Below are 18,488 nucleotides of genomic sequence, written 5' to 3'. Positions count from 1 at the left end.
TTTTTATGCAGGAAAAAGAAGTGTGATCTAGAAAGTTTCAAAGCTCTTGGTTTGACGTCTGTTAAGGAGCCGCGGCTCCTGTCACGGCAGTTCTGGATGAAAGGCCAGAAAGGCCAGAAAACAAGTGTAAACAAACATCATGATGTTTTGTAATGAGATATGACACGTGGAAAATTTCGATGCCTCTTAAATGGCAGATCTCGTTATCGGGCTGGTTAGCCCTGGAGGGAAATATTTAAAGAAGGGGCCATCGGTAATGAAGGGTTGGACACCAGACCTGCTCAAGCTTAAAATAAGGGGTTGCTCGACCAAGGAGTTAATGAAACAATGACAATGTACACACTGAGTGGCTTTACTGCTGACATGAAACACTAAGGATCTGGGGCACGTATATAGCTGTGTAAGTAGTAGCAGTAGTAGCAGTAGCAGTAGCAGTAGTAGTAGTAGTAATAGCTATCACTGTGAAAAACTTAATTTTAATTACTTAAGAAGTCGCCTGGGGTTACCAGTGAACAATAATTTATAACAATGAAATGAAAATTACTAAAATTATCGGCTCACTCACAATTTAAATAATATGAATCTAACTAGATAAGAGAAATGAAATAATACCCAGCAGACTTTCAGATGAATCTATAGGTTTGGTAATAATGACTAAATATTCATTCAAACTGAGCCTTTATTTTTTAAACTTCTAGGTCCCCTTTGACTGATTTGTTGCCGTCAGGCAGACGCTACGGTTCAAGCAAAGCAAGGACAAAAAGACTCCACAACAGGTTTCAGCCAACTGCAATCAATATTTTAAACCTTACTTTCAGAGTTTACGGTAAATCTGCACCTGCTGCAGTTGTGGTGGATGATTCTAAAACTTGTTATATTGTGTTCATACAATGTTTTTTTAGGTAAATGTCTTGTTATTTATTCCTGTTTTACCAATTTAAAATTTCTTATTCATTGTGTATTCTTACTTTTAATGACTGATACACTTATTTAGCTGCAATCTTATATACCGTAATTTCTTGTTTTCAATGACGGAGTGGTACACTTTTTACTTTTCAGTTGTAACTTCTTTCTTGTAAATTCTTGTTTTAATGATTGAATGATGCACTTTTTACATTTTTCTTGAATGTGTACATGACAAATAAAGTATTCATCGATCTCTAAAAGGGCTTCCATTCAATGAAATACAAACTGCGAAGTATGGATGACAAAGAAAAAAAAAAGAAAGATTCTATACTAAATTACAAATTCACAAAAGAGGGAAAATAGGGGAACCGTTCTAAACGCAGGCATTTAAAAGGTTTGCATGCTCACTGCCAGCTTACGTTTTGTCTTGTGTCACGGTTTGCTTCAGAGAAGCACAGATGCCATTAAAGGAGGGGGAAAAGCAGACTCTAAAAGCCTGCCTGGCAGCTGAAGAGTCACTAAACGTCACTCACAGTCATCGAGCCACCGGGGAAAGGAGAACAGAAAACAGAGATGCCACTGAAAAAGGACAAAACGACCTTGACAAAGTGGTCCAGTGGACAAAGGAAGCAAATGAGTAAAAGCCAGAAAAATGGTGGAAAGAAAAAAAAACATTTATACAAGCCAGTTGAGCTTCAAACATGCTTACTTTAATGTGAGAAAAAGCTTAAAAAAATGAGTTTATGAACATTTAATGCATTGCCGCCTTCAGTCCAAAGAAATCCAACTGTTTTGTGCTGCAGGAGTGATGCAGTCGAGTAGACGTTTGCTCTCATCTCCCCGCTGATGGCAGAGAGCGTGGGAACCGCTCTCAGAGAGCTGACGGGAGGTCGAAGACTGATCCCGACTTATCGACCAGTGCTTACAATGCACAGCTTCATGGCTGATGAGGCCACCCGCCAACAGCGGTTTGTCTGAGCTTATTGATTATCATCAAACCAATATCCTAATGTATACTTCAGTAACGATGAATGAAAGATTTGTGGCTGTTTTATAGTTTTTTGGACATTAATTTAAGTCTAAATCCATTGATGCAATAGCCTCATTGTTTATATCCTCATTTTCATGACGTACCCTAAGAGAGCCGCACCCGCTCCTCTCTATGGCCCTCCACAAGCCCAGACAACCCAAAAACCCACAGCATCCGTACGGGTTAAACCTCCATACATGTGCATGTGACTATGGTTTTAAAGTTGGACATTAACCAGTCTAAACGTTAAAACTAACTAAGAAAAAGGTGGAATGTCATGTTTTGTAGAACTTTTAAACAGACAGGACAAAAGCAAAAGGCATTACAATAAGCATCCACATGCACCAACGCCGAAACGTCACAGTCCAACTATGAAGCAAACACGGCCAAAAAGAACATGACAACAAAGTTTCCCCAACCATGAACTACCACCATCATCATTTTTTATTTCTGTTTTACCAATGGTCCCACCAGTGGAGCTCCTGAAGCAGCGCTCTGTAGTTGAACTCTTGTTCCTGGGAAGCGCTGCTGGACCTTTGGTTAAACCACTCTGATTGGTTGGAGGCCACAACTTGCAGTCAGACCTCAGTGCATCTGCACCCAGTGGGACTGAAGAACCACACTTCTACATACGTTTCTCAGCCGAACGTCTATGCATCACTTCTGAAAGCATCATGCATACTTTAAAAGACTTCTTGATCTAAATCAGGCCTTCACTGTTTTACAAATATCCAACCCGATTGCTGCATAAACTACATCTGTTTCAAATGCTACGCAATGTTCTGGCCGAAGCAAGACAGTGCCGGTCCAAAAGCCCCTCCACTTAAGCACATGTTTAGATTCCAGATGTGCACCGCACAGCTTGTTTAGGTTGGGTTACCAAGCTCTGGCCAAAGGTTACACATGGTAGCAATACTGAGGCTCTCCTTTTTGTAGCATCATGAATGACAGCAGAGCACTGCAGAGACTCTTTAACTTTGAGTTGACACTGCTGATTTGAATTTCAAAACATGATGTAAAACAGTGATTAAAACCCAGTTACAGCTCATGTCAATGAAATGTCAATTAGGTGTTTCTGGGTCTGTGAAGGGGTTTTGTAAAAGGTGATGACAGAAGAAGGGTGGAGGAAAACTCCGACACCGACTGTGGAGACAAATGAAAGGGAAGGGCTTGGGAACAAACAGCCGAGCTGAGGCAGCGAACAACACGAGGATGTGTGGATGTTGCCCGTTTTAACAGAAGATTGCTTCAGGCTCTGTCATCACAGACTCATGAATTATTAAATCTTGGCTCTAAGGTAGCTTTCAATTAGGAATCAAATTCACTAGAAACACAGAGTGGTAGTGTTTTATAATTAAACCTAAAAAAAGGGACACTTGCACTCTTATTTAAATGACTCCATTATGAAGTCCAAGAACCTCCCTCCTGGCTAAGCTGCTGATGAATAAATCTGTTTTTCTTTTTTATGCATCAGTAATGAATAGAGAATATTAAAAGAGTGAGAAAAGCACTAATATAAGTATCCATGCATGCTGTAGATGCCAGGTTTTATCCACCTGCCTGGAGCTAGCACACACAGCAGCAACAGCCCTGGGATGAAGCTGATGCTGTTCAAGTTTCAATAGAGTCCGCTGATGGTGGAGAGCAATAAGGAGGAAAAAAAAGTCAAGCATGAAATCTCTACTCCATTTACTGAACACTTTCTTTTTGATGCCAAAAAGGAACTAGAACTAGGACATCAAAAGGTCGTTCGAAGACCTGAGCTAAGGTGAAAACCAATAACTGTATTCCTAAACTGGATCAAGTGAAAACGACAAAGAAAATGACAAACCCCCGGCTCCAACCAAAGTAAGTCACTTCAGTCACTATTTTTTTCTCAATATGGATGTCGTCTAGTTGGAGCCAAACGATATTGGTAAGCAGTGATTGGTTGGTGTCAGTCAGAGTCATTGACTGTAGAGTAGAACTGGACTGAGTGACAGTGACGTCACCCATAGAAAATGCTTAACGTCCAGCTCAGGAGAAATGAAGCCAATTCGCTTGTAATTTTTCCACAATACGGACATCAGATGTTGCAGTCAGATAACAGTGATTGGTCCGTTGCTATGGCAGCCACTCTTGTCAAACAGTAGTGAGCTTGTTGGAAGTCTACACCTCTACCACTTAAAGGTGGCCGGCACGTGATCTGATTGGTCAGTTTATAACTTCCACGCTAGAAAAAACTTTTTTTTAATAATTAGATTTATAAACTATGTGTTTAAAAAAGTATCAGAGCAAGAATGGTTATTCTGACAAATAGAATGACTGAATAATAGTTGTTTACTTCTCCATAGAAGTCTGTGGGATTTTGGCTTCTTGGAACCAGTAGGTTCTTCCTTGTTTGGAATGCCAGGGGGTAGAGGTCACTCAATCCAGTTCTGATATACAGTCAATGGTGAAAACTGACTCTCTTGTTGTTTTTTTTACTTTAATCTCATTCCACTCCCAACATCAATCTTCGTGATGACACAGCCCCTCCCAATCTAAATCCTTTAAATCACCAGCAGTGGTTTATGACTGTAAGAAAAATGACAGATCCATTGCTTATGAAGGTTTCCTCACAGTTTAAAAAAAGAGCTGAAGATTCTCAGAAAACTTAAATGTTTTTTTCAAAAGATAAATTGGATAAATCATCAGATGAAGTCGATGGCAGCAACAAGCAGAAGGTTAAACTGCCTGGTTGCTTCCCAGCAGGACTTAGCTGTACCCAGTCATTTCAATATATTCCAGCAAAAAACTGCTTTTATCGGTTTTCCCCTGAAGTGACAACTTTCTGACTTTTTTAAGAAGGAGAAAAAAAAACGTATATTTCACTTTTGTTAGAGTAAAAATGTCGTGGGTCCCACCAGGGAATGATTGGGCAGAGGCGCCAAGGTGAAAGTATTCTTGACTTTAATGCAAGAACAGAGCACACCAATTGCTCCACAAAGGTTAACCAACATAGACTTCTCCAATCCAACACTCCAAATTCTCCTCTCAGACTCTCCAACTTCTCCACTCAGACTCCCACACTGACAGCTGTATCTGGTTCTCTTTTAAGTGGTAAGCCCCTCCTCCTGGGCGTTGCTCTCCATCAGTCCAAAGAGAAAACAGGGAGAAGTGTTTGCATTGTTCAACAACATAAATAAACATACAGAAATAAACAGTTTCATTCAACTAAACATTCTGTGTCGTGTACAGAAAAAACAATAATCATCAATAAAAATAAATACAAACAGTGACCGATGCGTCACATGACCCAGGGTGTCCATGACCACTTCCGGGTTACCGGGTTACTTCCGGGTAAACAAACCAACGTTAATGTTGGCGTCGTGTGTGCTTCGTGTTAATGTATGCATGGGGATGGTGAGTCGGCAACCTAGTGTGCACCCAGGGCTACCTGCAGAGGGATAGGGACGGAATGAAAAGGGTAAGCTGATGTAAATGACGTGTTACCGGGTCCGAGCGTGCGCGTCTATGCGCACGTGTGTGTGTGTGCGAGCGTGTGTGCATGCGTGTGCGCCTGCAGCGGCAGCTGACGGTTCTACACCGTCACAAAAAAACAATCAAAGTTAATGTGACCAAACAGTTGGTTAAAACTGACTGACACTCATTTAATAGGTGTTAAGTGTCAAAGTGCATCGCACCTAATCGTTTAATTCTAATTCGCCCATAGAACTAGTTTAGCTGTTTTCATATGTTACACTGAATAAAGCATGGCTTCTTCCAGTGTTTGTGCAGCTGTTTGCAATTTCATTTAATTCAATTCAATTAAAACAGATGATTCTAAATGCAGCACAAGAACATCCATCCCCCTCATGATGTTATTTGTACTCAACTTCATTTTGTAAAAAGCTGCTAATGGGTTGGCAATGTTAAAGTCACGTAATAAGAAGTAAACGATGCTCAGAGCACAACTTCAGACGATTGAAAAAAACTCAAAGACCCACTTAAAGGTAGAAAATGAGGCAATTGTCAAAAATATTTAACTCTCTAACACGTCACTTTAGCTTTAGCTCTAGGGTTTACATTTTTTAGTCTTTAGACTACTGTAACTCTTTGACCGTTTAAGCATTTTCAGCCCACCAAACTGACTTAATTACATTGATAACCCCTATTCAAGTTTTATTTTCTGGTGTGTACCCATAGATGGTTTACTGTGCAGAAAGTCATGGAAGTCATGTGGTGTTGGAAGATTTGTTGTTTTGTTAACGTTCATGTGTGTTTTCTGACTCGGACAGTCATTTTTCCAGTTATTGTAACTCCACATGAATGCAGCACTGTTTTAAATTTGCAGTTTTCCCTTAGGGACAACAACCTATCAGTGACACTGGTACTAAAAGTGAGAACAAAGGTCAGTTTTGAAATAAAAACTTCAAAATGTTCAAGATTTTTTAGTTTCTCTCCATATAGGTTTTTCACATATAAAACACAGACGTTTCTTTCTCTAATGAGTTGAATTTCCAAAACACACCACTGATCTCCCCTTTGTCTGGCCTTTCTGTCGAATTTTATAACCCTTTGTGGCCTACGAGTCAAAAAGGTTGCCCACCCCTGATCTAGATCTAGGTGGAAAGAAATATGTCATTAATGAACTAAGAAAGACCAAACAAGAAACAAAATCTCCCAAAATTGTCTACATTGGCGCCAAAACCTTGTGCTTCTCCTTTCAATATAAAGAATCCCAGTTTAAATGTGCTGTGTATGAAAAAAAAGAACTTTGTGCATCATGATTGTGGTTAAACACACTGCTGATGACTTTAAACCAAACAGTAAAAATCATAAAGTAGAGAACGCGGTTATGACTGTGGTTTATCGTGTCAGAGCTTCTCACTCTCACACAGCAGACTTAGAGTTTAGCTTTTGATCATTTTCTGCTTTTTTGGAGAAGCAACAGTTGATGAGAGCAGATCTCACAGCAGGAGGTGAGAGATTTTAAATTGCTCGAGACGCTTTTTTTGGTCCATAGCTTGGTGAGCTGTCATTTAGTTGGGGGGAAGAATCTAGGCAACTGCCGCAGTATTTCAATGGTGGTTTCATTGGCTCCTGTGGGGGAAAAGGTGGGGGGTGAGGGAACAGAATGGTTACTGAAACTACATTTTGTTCTATTACACATAATAACAATAGCTGGACACCATGGGTTTACAGAAAGCTTTTGAGACCGAGACTAAAATGAGTTACTCAGAAGAAAAACGCCTTTTCTACCTGCTGGGGCAAACCCTAACATCTCTGCATGACCATCCATATATTTTCTTCTTAAAGGCAAGAGTTCACTCCAAGCTGAAAAGCTCCAGCATGCTTCAACGCCATTACCATTTGAAAAGGAAGAAGATGAGAGTATTAGAAAGGAGAGAAAAAGAGCCATTTCTTTGTGGGGGAGGTTGAAGGGATGTGTGAAGAGCAGAGAAAGGCAGCTGACTTGTTGAACTTGGTGCCTGGATGAGATTCATCCGTCAACAAGGCAGAGGACTATTTGTGTTTTACCCTTCAAACAATGCAGGTTTGGTCAGCGTCGGGATATAAAGTGGGAGAGAAAAATCAAGGCACTCGCAGGAAACAAAGATGCATTTAGCATCCTTGAAGAAAAATAAAAAACAACCTTCCGCTGTGATGACATGTAGAAACAAAACCTTGTGCTGCGACTTTGCATACTTCCACCCACACATTAAAAGTAATTCACAACTTACTTCATCATTTACTTCTTTTTTTGTTCCTGGGCCAATTGATCGATTAAACCAAAAATAAATTAATAGTTAATTGAATTAGATTGTGGCTAAAGCCTCAGTCACAACTGCCCTTATCGGTGTCTGTGGGAAAACAATGGACAAACTTGTTGAAGACCACTTCGTAAGCCATGAGGCCCAAAATGTTCATGAACATTGTTTTATGTCTACGGACAGGCTGTGGGTGCCAAATCGCAGCAAAGATTTACAACACGTAAGTAAGGATGAAGTAGATGAGACACAGGCCCGTCGTACAGATTTTTCAATTTTCTTCAACCCCCAAAATCCTACAAACTGTGCAAGTAGCCCATTAGTGCTGTTCACGGGACAAGTGTGCACTCCTTACAAGCTCCTTGTGCACTGTACTGTGTAAAAGTACTGCAAGAAAACCTCCCGATCAGACTGTAGTGTAAGGGCACTGTACTACAGCATCACTCGTATGTCATAAGTGCAACTTACATTACCCAACTTACATTAAAATACTTTGCAATGCACTTACCACAAACACAACAATGGTACGCTCCATTTTCATGTGGTGGCTGCACAAGTCTCAAGCAAACTGCAAGGCACACCTATGCTCCCCTTAAGATGTGGCTACTCCTTTCTATCACCCTCTTCGGGCCCAGACAACTCAAACCCTGCAACAGTCGTACGGGTCGTGTGGCTAAGGCTTTAGTCAGGAAACAACAGCAGAACAGCTCAAAGTTTAGCTCCGAAAACAAAACCCCAAGACAAAAGCTAAAGCTGATACGTCACGGATGTGGATATTAAGTACGAGTGTCATTGATTCCATTTTTTGCCAACTCAATAAGAAAAATTACCTCACATAGTTTGTGTAAACAACCATCCTATGTCCTGTAGAACAACTTATCAAATCCCACCATGACAAAAATAGAATAATTCCTCTTTACTGAAGCAATTTGATAACACCCGGGGTTTGACCCAAAAAAGTTGCTGATAGCTTACTTACTGTCTTTTCCCAGAAAGACCCTTCCACAAACCCATCACAAAAATAAGGGCATCCATCGGGGCTCGCGTCAACAAATCTCCATTTTAGGTCAGATCGGGAGTCCAAGTTTCTTTTTTTTTAAAATCCTGTAACAGCTTCAGTTTTACATCCAGAGTGGATTCTTCCTGAAATATGTCAGTCAAGACCAACGGCAGGTCTGCTGCCGGTAGCCATGTGAAAAATGTTTTGCCATCATGTGGGTGTGTATGGAAGCAGTGATGCAGAATTATTATCCACAACAGTGTGTGTCTTCTTGGGGAGGAGCAAACGCCTTAAGCCGAAGCAATAATTAATAAAAATAATAAAAAACCTTGCGAAGCAGTGTTTTCTCAGGAACCGGTTTATTTCCCTCCCAGGACAGGTGCATGCAGCAAGGCAGGTAAGTAATAACACCTGCCTCCAGCAGGTGGGTTCAAGGTGACTTTGCTTAGAGTGGCTTCACGCATACAATGCGGGAGGCTTGTGCTTGTGTGAGAAAAAAACATTTACACATACAACCAACTAAACAACGGCAAATTGACAAATGTAGCAGTTGAAGGTTAAAGCAAAAGCTTAGTTACCCAGGGATATTAAACAATTTATTAGGCAGCTTTTGTTTCTTACAAATCAGCTGTAAGCGAAGCCCCTCCCCCAAGAGCAGATATATACTCCCTAAAACCATCAAATGGGTACATTTTGAGGAGGGGAAGAGGGCGGGGTTTCTCTGCCCACAACCCAGAGGTGAATTTCTATTGCACTCCTGCCGCTCTACAGAACTGATGTCCCAGAAAGCGCCAGTTTTCTTTTGGATTTAGGTAAAAACAGCATATTATGATAATTAAAAGACCACTGGGAAGACTCTTGCATTGATCAGAGTGGGACTTTTAACTCCAGGAGACTACAGGTGTCAAACTCTTTCTTGCAGTGATGGTCCAATCCCAAGGAAGTAACAGTGTATGGCTCCTAAAGGCAGATTTAAAGTTTAAAAGCTGAACCCAAAAACAGGCTGAAGGTTAGGGCTTTACTCATAGCTACAAGAACAGGTTCGGGATCAACGACTTTAAAGGTGGGGCGCTAAAAAGCGTGTTTTGGCAGGAAAAAGTTGGGAGCAGCTGCAGACACTCCTTTGATAAAGTGAAAAACTTCTGACACGTTGAGCTGAAAAGGCTCAAGTGTTGATCTGAAGGTGGTGAATTGCCTGGTGGCTGGGAGCCAAGAACCGGACATCTCAGGAACGTTTTGGGGTCGCCGTCTGCTGTGAATGCAACGAACTTACAAGTTCAGCACTTGGGCTTGTCAAGCGTTCAATCACCATGGCAACCAAAATGGCTGAGGAGTAGGTCTGAGCAGCTCTTGGTCTGATATGCCTTTTCAGCTGGAGGGTTTCCTCTCACGGTTATTTAAAACCTTAAATTGCATATCCCTTCACGTCTCCTGATGATCCTCTTTTATATTTCCTCTTCTTCCTCTGCCGGCTCGGTAGGCCAATCATCACAGTCGTGCGATGCAAAAACATCTTACCTGTGGCAGGTAAAAGCTGGGAGATTGTCAGTAATGACCAGCCTGCCAGCGCTCAGCCTTCCCAGAGCTTCTTGTTTGCTGGAGTAATTATGACATGAGGATGGTGCGCCATGACGGGCTCTGAAAAAGCTTACCAAATCTTTTGCTTGTGATGCCACGTCCACTTCATTTTCTTTTGGAGTATAGTCAGTCAATGAAACAAAATGTATGAGGCAAAAGGCAGGAGGCAGATGAGGCATGTTGTGTATCATGAGAGTCAGATGCAGGCCACACAGAGAGGGAAGTAAACAAGGAAGAGCTGTGAAATCTATAGGAAAAAGGACAAGAATAGCCTTTTGATCATCTTTGTTCCCCAATCAGCTCTGCTGCGGGAGAAAGTCAAAGTCAGGATACACAATAGGACAGAGCAAATAATGGGTCAGGAAGAGTGGAAGGAGGAGTGGTTGAAAATAACCTCAAAGAGGACGAAGATAGATAAGGAGTGCTTGGGTTGGAAAAGGTTCTGTCGTTGAAAAAAATTCCATCATCTTGTTTTCCTCTGCCGCTTACCGATCTTCAGTAATCACCTTCTTCACCGTCTCAGCAGTCATCCTCGCCCTCTGTTCACATCCGCCCCCTGATCTCTGAGAGACACCGGTGCTTCTAAGGACAGTGCTTAACCCCTCTCTCTATGGATCGGCCCTGCAGGAGGTGAAATGCAAGGTTCAAGCAGCAGCAGCTGCTGCTGCTGCGTTTTCTTCTTCTCTGCTCAACAACTGGGCACAAATGAAAGAGTTGAGACGGGGCAAAAGCCCGCTGAGACGAGATCAGCGATGATGATCACCCTCCTTTGAAAATGGTGGGTCTCACTCACAAACGACTTAATCAATTCAGTTTCTTATTTAGATTCATTCAAATATTAGAACAATTTTCAAGATTTCCATTTCAAAACCCAAAAATGACAAAGTTTTGTATTAAAAACTTTTAACAACAAAGGAAAGGAAAATGCATCCATGGATTTGATGAATCAAAGTAGCATTTTCCAAGTACTTTATTAATAATTTTTCATAATTCCAGCTCTAATATGAGAAATTGAAAATTTGTGGTTATTTAATTCTATTAGACATTTTGATAAGAATGACGGTAGCATGATTTAGCCGACAGTTGTTTTTGAAAAGTCCCGCCCCTTAAACTCTCTCCACCAGTCATTTTTGAAGGTTTGAGGAATCAGTCTGACCAATGAGGTGTGATTTACGTCCTCACAAAAAAAAAGCAGCTCAAGATTGTGTTTAGCGGTGTTGCTTCCCGCTAAACTGCATAAAATAATAAAACTTAATGACGTGAGTCTGTCCAGCCTCAGCGCCACTGTTAGCACTACATTTCCCAAGATGCATCGGGTTAAGGTGACTTACTGCGCAAACATGGAACAGACAAACTCAATTTTAGGCTATAAGATCTTTTGGGAAAAAAAATGTATTCAAGTTTTTAAAAAGTAATGAGAAACAGAATTATGATTAAGTGGCCAACAGACACATTTAAACTAAATTGAAAAGAAAATATTTAATCAAAAAAGCTTTTTTGTTGTTGTTAAAAGGTACATCTCTGTATTAAGACAAAAGAAAAACTTGAATTAACAACAACGTGAATATAATGTTAATTCATTTTTTATAAAATTGATCAAGCCTGTTGTCATATAATTGCTCCAAAATTGCAGTTGCTTTGGCTTAACCAAAAATAAAAAACATTTCAAAAGATAAATTACTATTTAAAAAAAACATATCGTTTTGTTTTGTTTTTATTTTGCTTTGTTTTTGTAAGGTTACATGAAATTGCATTGTGATAAACTGGAGGGAAAACAACCACCATGGGCAAACTTTCAACTAATTTAGAATAGAAAATTATTATTAACAACCATCAAAACTTTCAGAATAAAACTGCTGGAAGTTTATGCTTTTTGTTCCTCGATTATTACGATAAAATGCATGTGAGACTGCAGAGTTCCTGTTTTTTTTTACATTTTTAGTTGTTGGTGTGCCTTAGGATTTTTTGAAGAAGATTTAGTACAACTCAGGCTATCGTGAACAGAAAAGACATTCAGTTGGCAGCATTTATTACAACTGAAAACATAGATGGATCTTAGCCAATATGGCCATCAACAAACACTCCATAATTTACTTATTTGCACATTTTACAACCTCAGTGCTGAGCATTCATTTGATCAAGAAGGATTTGAAAGTGCCCTGGAGTAAATCCACCACCCAGTGTGACAGAGCTGTTCACATGGCGGCCCACAGGCCATAACCGGCCCAGAAGCAACTTCTGCGTGGCGTAAGAGCACAATAAAACACTGTTATCAAAACGCTTTAGCAAGTTTAACACCAAAATGTAAGCTGAGACTAGAGGAAAATATCCCCCACCTGTTCAGTGCATGAATGCTGCACACTATGTTACTTTGAAGGAAAAAAAAAACGACTGATCTGCTTAAACCAGCACTAACATGGCCCATTTATTAAACATTTGTCAACCTTAAAGAACAGAAAGAAGACACGTCCACTTTTAACACTCTAAAATAAAGTAGCACACAAGCATACCTGTCAACTTGCAAGCATGGCATTTGCAGCTAAATAAAAGCTGTTTACACTAACAACAATGACCCAGAATCCAGTGCTGCTGTGTAACGTTTTTCCTGTTTTAACTAAAGCCTGTGTTATCCGGAGTTCTGACTGCGATATTTGCATGTGTTCAGAAGAAGCTGCTTGGAAAAATCTCAAAGTATCTATGAGACATAACAGTACACATTTTACATCATTAATTATTCATGTTTTAAGATGGTACCAAGCATATTTTTATTGGAAAGTATCACTTACATATTATATTTTATTCAGAAGACTAAAAATAAAAAGTAGCAGTAATGAGTCCTTAGACTATGGTAACATACATTTTCTGATCCAGTTTGTTGTCATTTAGTAAATACATCACCTTGTTGAATGTTTACTGGATAAAAAGAAGAAAAAAAATCAAGCAGTCCTTGATTATTATTGTCGTTTAAACTTTTCTAATATCTACATCCATTCATTTTGGTCAACTGGTACCATTTGGATGCACAACACTGTTCCAAAAACAAAGATGTGAGCCTTTCCCTTCTACATTTCTGTTTCAGAAAAAGACTTAAATGTAACTCTAATGGTGTTTTAGCAGCTAATGACAGCCACAGAAATGTGGCTTTTGAAGATAAGGCCAAACTAAATTTGCATTTGAATAGCTTTAAAACCAAACTGTAGAACTAATCCGACAGTTTGAACTGAAAAGTCATAAGTCATGACCTTGTAACCTTGATTCTAATGCATTGCATTCTATGTAGTCCTTGTATTTCTCTTTGCTCATCCCTTTCACCCAGATAAATCACGCCTCATGTTTGCCATCAGAACCTCAATCTGCTTGCAGTGACAAAACCAGCAGGTGGATTGGTGTTGCTGCAGTGACTTCAGCAATCAAACAAAGTGCTTCTGTTAAAGCAGGGGGCATCATTTTAATTAACTTAATTTGTCAGTAGTCTGCGTGAAACACAAACTCATTTAGATTTTAGTAAATACTTCGCAATATCACGTTTGTAAGGCATAAATTGGCATTTAATGGACCCATCTTCACTATTGCTCCAGCAAGGTCATTTGTAAACATCAATTATAAGAAATAGGAGACTAAATACTTGATTTTTATTGCAGATGGGATGTTTTGACTGCACCAGTGCAGAAAACACTTCAAAAAGCGCTCCATGCCTTTTATCTGCAATATAAATGCTTTTATTCTTCAAAACCATCAACCTTCACCAAATCACTTACAGGGAGAAGGAGAAATAAATAAATGATGTTTGTGGGTGTGAAATATACCTGAATGTTTCTAATAAAAGATATGATAAAAAAGGTAAAAGGAGAAGGCCAGACATCACTAGCTTGCAGTCAATAAGACTAATCAGAGCATTCCTCCCGTACTTAGCCAACATCTTTCGGTCAATAAGCACACGAAGCATCAGCTGAGCCATAAACCACCAGCTTTTATTGTCAATGCTCACTGCCCTGAAGGGGCTGAGACGAGTGGAGTGAGAGCCTGGGCAAGAAGGACTCAATTGTCTGTTTAATTGTCACAATAGATTCATTAATCAACGGTTTCATCCAATAACTGTAGGTGCTAAATAATCAACAGGTGAAGACAGAGTCACACAGGCACTACGTACATATTGCACGGATGAAAATTGGTCAAACGTGAATATACGTGGAAAAAGGGAGAAACGTTGTCGTCCTCATGGGAAATTTTCCACAGATGTATCACGAATGAACCACATTAAAATCACAGAAGTAACGAATAAAGCAAGCAAAGAACACAATAAATGTAAAACATGTACCGTGCCTGATTACTGCGCTGTTTTTTTATGCAATTCATTAGTGATTCGTGCGTTAACTATGTAATTTTAACGTGATATGTACGCCTTATACGTTCCACATGTGTGGAACAGTCATGGAACACCACAAACTCACTAAAATCACGCACAATTGCGCAAAATATACATAATAATTGCAGGAGAGTTAAATTTTACACCACACCATGAATGAGTTTTTAAAAAAAGGGTTTAGAAAGGAGGGTGTGGGTCTTTTATTAGAATTTTTTTTTTTAACAAAGCATGAATTTATGAAACAATCATTTGCGTTTTGCCTAATTTATTTCGTACAGTTTCTAATCTTTTGTATAATTCAGATAATGTACAGGAAGTGTTGTGATATCTTGAAGGTATGACTTTATGCTGAGTACCGACTGTATTAAAAACATCCTTCCTTTTAGAGATGTCATTGAAACAAACTACAGGTCTTCAATATTCTATGCATCCAGACATAATGCAAAACCATTTAAACCATGACGAATTGATTAAATAAAGATGAACAAAATAAGATAAAACTAAGAGCAGCTTCTAAAGAAAGTTAATGACATAATTTCTGTCTCTGAGCTCAAACAAACTAACCTTTTGAAAATTGGCCTTGGGTGCAGATTCATATCCAGTTTGTCGACATTTAAAGCTCAACCTAGTGAATGAGGCGTTTTCTGCATTTAGGTATGGATGAGTCACACACATATCAACTGCACATTTCCTTAACAACAGAACAAGAAATGATGAGAAATCCCAGCTCCCTGCTGCAGCAATTATGGCACTGAATATGCAAATGTATGTGTTGAATAAGCAAGACGGTAAATTAGGAGCAACATGGAAATATGTAATCACACTCTCTGCAATAACGTCCATATATGATTTAATCTGCCACATAGTTAAGGCAAATGAATCTTGAGTAATTAATTTTCATGGAATGACAACAAAAATGATGTAAAAAGCCTCAGTGCACGAACATTTTTTAAGCAAAAACCAAATTAAATGTCTACATCTTTGTGTATCTGTTGATTGGCGTCATTTTACATGTAGTTGTTGCAAGAATAACTGTGAGAATCTAAACACATGACTTGGTTTTTAGTTGTTTTTTGCTGTTCATCTAAAAGAGCTTAATTTTCTGAGGGAAACCAACTTTTTAAAGGTTATTGCAGCAGAGCTTTAACTCATCTTTGGCTCATTCTCCTGCTGCAGAATGAACTCCTGACCAAATAGGAACATGGAGTCAAAACAGAGATAATGGTGTTGAGGTGGTAGATCAGGTTCATGATGCAATCTTTGCTTAAGTCGTCAACCCTGAACCCAACAAACCATAATGTTTATCAAAGTTTGAAAGTCGATCTCACGTAGCTACTTCCTGTCCTTGGAAAAGGAGTCATCTTTAATAAAAGAAGAAGTAGTCATCTTTAATAAAAACCTAGTAAAAACTTCTCTGGCACCAATCCATACAACACACCTGCATATTTTTTAGTTTAAAAACTTTCAAAAAGTTGAATGAATAAAAAACAAAGACTTTTGACCCAATAGGAACTAAGAAAATGTTTTAAACTACCACTTAAGAAAAGGTGAATTTTCCCCAAAGCAGGTCTGTCAAACAAAAAGTCCAGAAAAGCACTTCAAAAGCCAAGGAGGTTTGTTCCAAATGAGGTTTAATACAACTTTATCAATATAGTTTCAAGCCTGTTTAACGTACAAAAAACAAGAATGATTTGTGTGAAGGCAAGAAGGCATCTTAGGGAGGCAGACAGACTAAAAACGTGTTTAAAATAACAATTTAGAAAATGTACCATTGATTTGACAAATATTTCCAGGAGTTAATCTGTTTTTAGTTAGAATAACATCAATAAAAAACATAGTAAAGCATAAAAAATAAAAATAAAATGTGAAAGGATTTAAGTGGTAACTATGAACGACTGCAAAAACTAGCTGTAAACCACAAATGTGTTTAGAAACCCTTCTGCGAACTTGTGTTAATATTGTGCTGCCATTTCCTGCAACAAGTCCAGATATCCATCAGAAAGTATCTGAAAAGCTACATCAATAACTAAAAACAAAATTGGTAAATGTTTAAGCCCAACAATGTTAAACAACAGAAGAGACTGCTAAAAAGAAAAAAAGGACCTGATAAAAGATTTATCAGAGCTGCAACAAGTATCCCAATACTCGGATAATCGTGATTCATTCCAGAAAAATTTGTCTACGAATATTTGTGTTTTCCAAGATTACCAATTCATGAAAGAAGACACTTCAGGCAATGTGATTTTTGACCTAAAATTGTAGAAAACAGTTGGATTTTAACCGAATGTGTTACTTTCACCACAAGGAAAAACATTTTCAAAGTAAAACAATTAAAGGTATTTTTGAAAATAAAAAAAGGGAGAGACTAAGATTCAGTTTACTTAAATATGTTCTGAAAACACAATTTTGTGTTGACCATGGTCAACAAGAATTTAATGACTTTAAAATTCACAATATGACTAACATTTTGTGATCAAATATGTGACGTCATGTGACTAGAATCTGTACCGGAACACGTCTGAAAAATGTTCATCTAAAGCGTTTTTTGGCTTTTCAAAGAAAGATGAATAAAGCCAGTTTCTAATGGCATTTCAGTTGGAAACACAGTTTCTATTTTTAGTTTGGATGAAAGCTCTGTGAGGGCTTCTGGGTTATGGACGTCATTTTTATTGAGGTGTTGCTCCGACATTATTTCCTGTCGTCTCGTCATTTATCTACTGTAAATATAGTCAGCAAAACTTTGAAGATGAAAAAACTGTCGACCATTTTCAGGATGTTTTTTGTCAAATGATCCTAAACAACAGTGATGTTCATGTTTTGTTTATTGCTGTAGTTAACCAGGAAGTTGACAGAACAACTTCTGATTTTGACATTGCTTAAAATGAGAAATTCAGGGTTTTTTTTAACTTTATAAATCTTTGTGTTTTTATCCAATATGTTTTGTGGATTCTGATCTTGTGCTTTAATAAAAAGGTATGAATATGGCGATTAAATACATATTATTTTAATTTTCATACATCCAATAAAAAGACATACCTATCTCAACCATTCAGACACATTAAATGGTAAGAATTGTGGTTTGATCTGTGTTTTTTAGTTGAGAATCAAATCAGATCGCTGCCCGAGTAATGATCCACAGCCCTGAAGCTACGGACACACCAGGCATGTGACGCTCGTACAAAAACACGCTAAACACGCAATCTTGAACGGGTGTTTAGCCCACAACGTTCACGCCAGATGAGCAGAAAAGGCCGTTTTCTTCTTCTTTTGCTACTTGTTTACTAGTGCATGTCTGCCACCTACAGTTGGAAGACTCTTGGTGTGAAATATCGAAGCGGTGCAAATCTCGTGAATCTTACATGAGGCAAAAACAATAATGACTGCCAAACCTCTATTCCAATACATGACAGACTGGGTGTCATACATTTCCGGCCGGGCATAAACCGCAATTGTTGATTTCTCCTCCATGATCAAACGGTTGGCCCTTGAGTTAAAAGAGATGCCAACCAAATCAGAGTTCCTGATTGATCGAAGTTTAACCTGGTTTAACTTTCAGCACGCGTTTTATTATAGGTATTGCCCAAAAACTGTTGTAGAAACTGGTGTAGCCACTCGAGTTTTAAACGCAGACGCTTGAAACACGAATATACGTGAATTTGCTTTTAATTGCAAGTGGTTGCTTGTTGTGTTTTATTAAAATTTGTGTTCTGGGTCTTCAACTTTTTAAAGTTTTAACTTTTGTTAAAACAAAGGAAAACAATTTAACCAGTAAAGAAATAACACAATGAGGTGCTTTCCTATATTTAATGGTAAAAGATCAGATACAAAAAACATTTGACACTATTTTCAACTTTAACAAATATTAAAAAAAAGAAC

General features: G+C 38.7%; 1 protein-coding gene across 8 annotated transcripts in view; it reads right to left on the bottom strand.

Annotated features, from left to right (window-relative positions):
- Positions 1-18,488, bottom strand: part of sema6cb (semaphorin 6Cb) — a 170,396-nt gene that overhangs the window by 126,127 nt on the left and 25,781 nt on the right. The window contains exon 3 of one of the 8 annotated variants that reach the window (XM_078932533.1): positions 10,736-10,867. The exons of the other annotated variants lie outside the window; for them this stretch is intronic. The gene's annotated coding sequence lies outside the window, so the exon portion shown is untranslated. The remainder of the gene's footprint in view (positions 1-10,735; positions 10,868-18,488) is intronic. 8 annotated transcript variants of the gene reach the window in all.

The sequence above is a fragment of the Oryzias latipes genome, chromosome 16 (genome assembly GCF_053564925.1).
Source record: "Oryzias latipes strain Hd-rR chromosome 16, Olatipes_Hd-rR_3.1".
Taxonomy (NCBI): domain Eukaryota; kingdom Metazoa; phylum Chordata; class Actinopteri; order Beloniformes; family Adrianichthyidae; genus Oryzias; species Oryzias latipes.
This window is presented reverse-complemented; position numbering and strand designations above follow the sequence as displayed.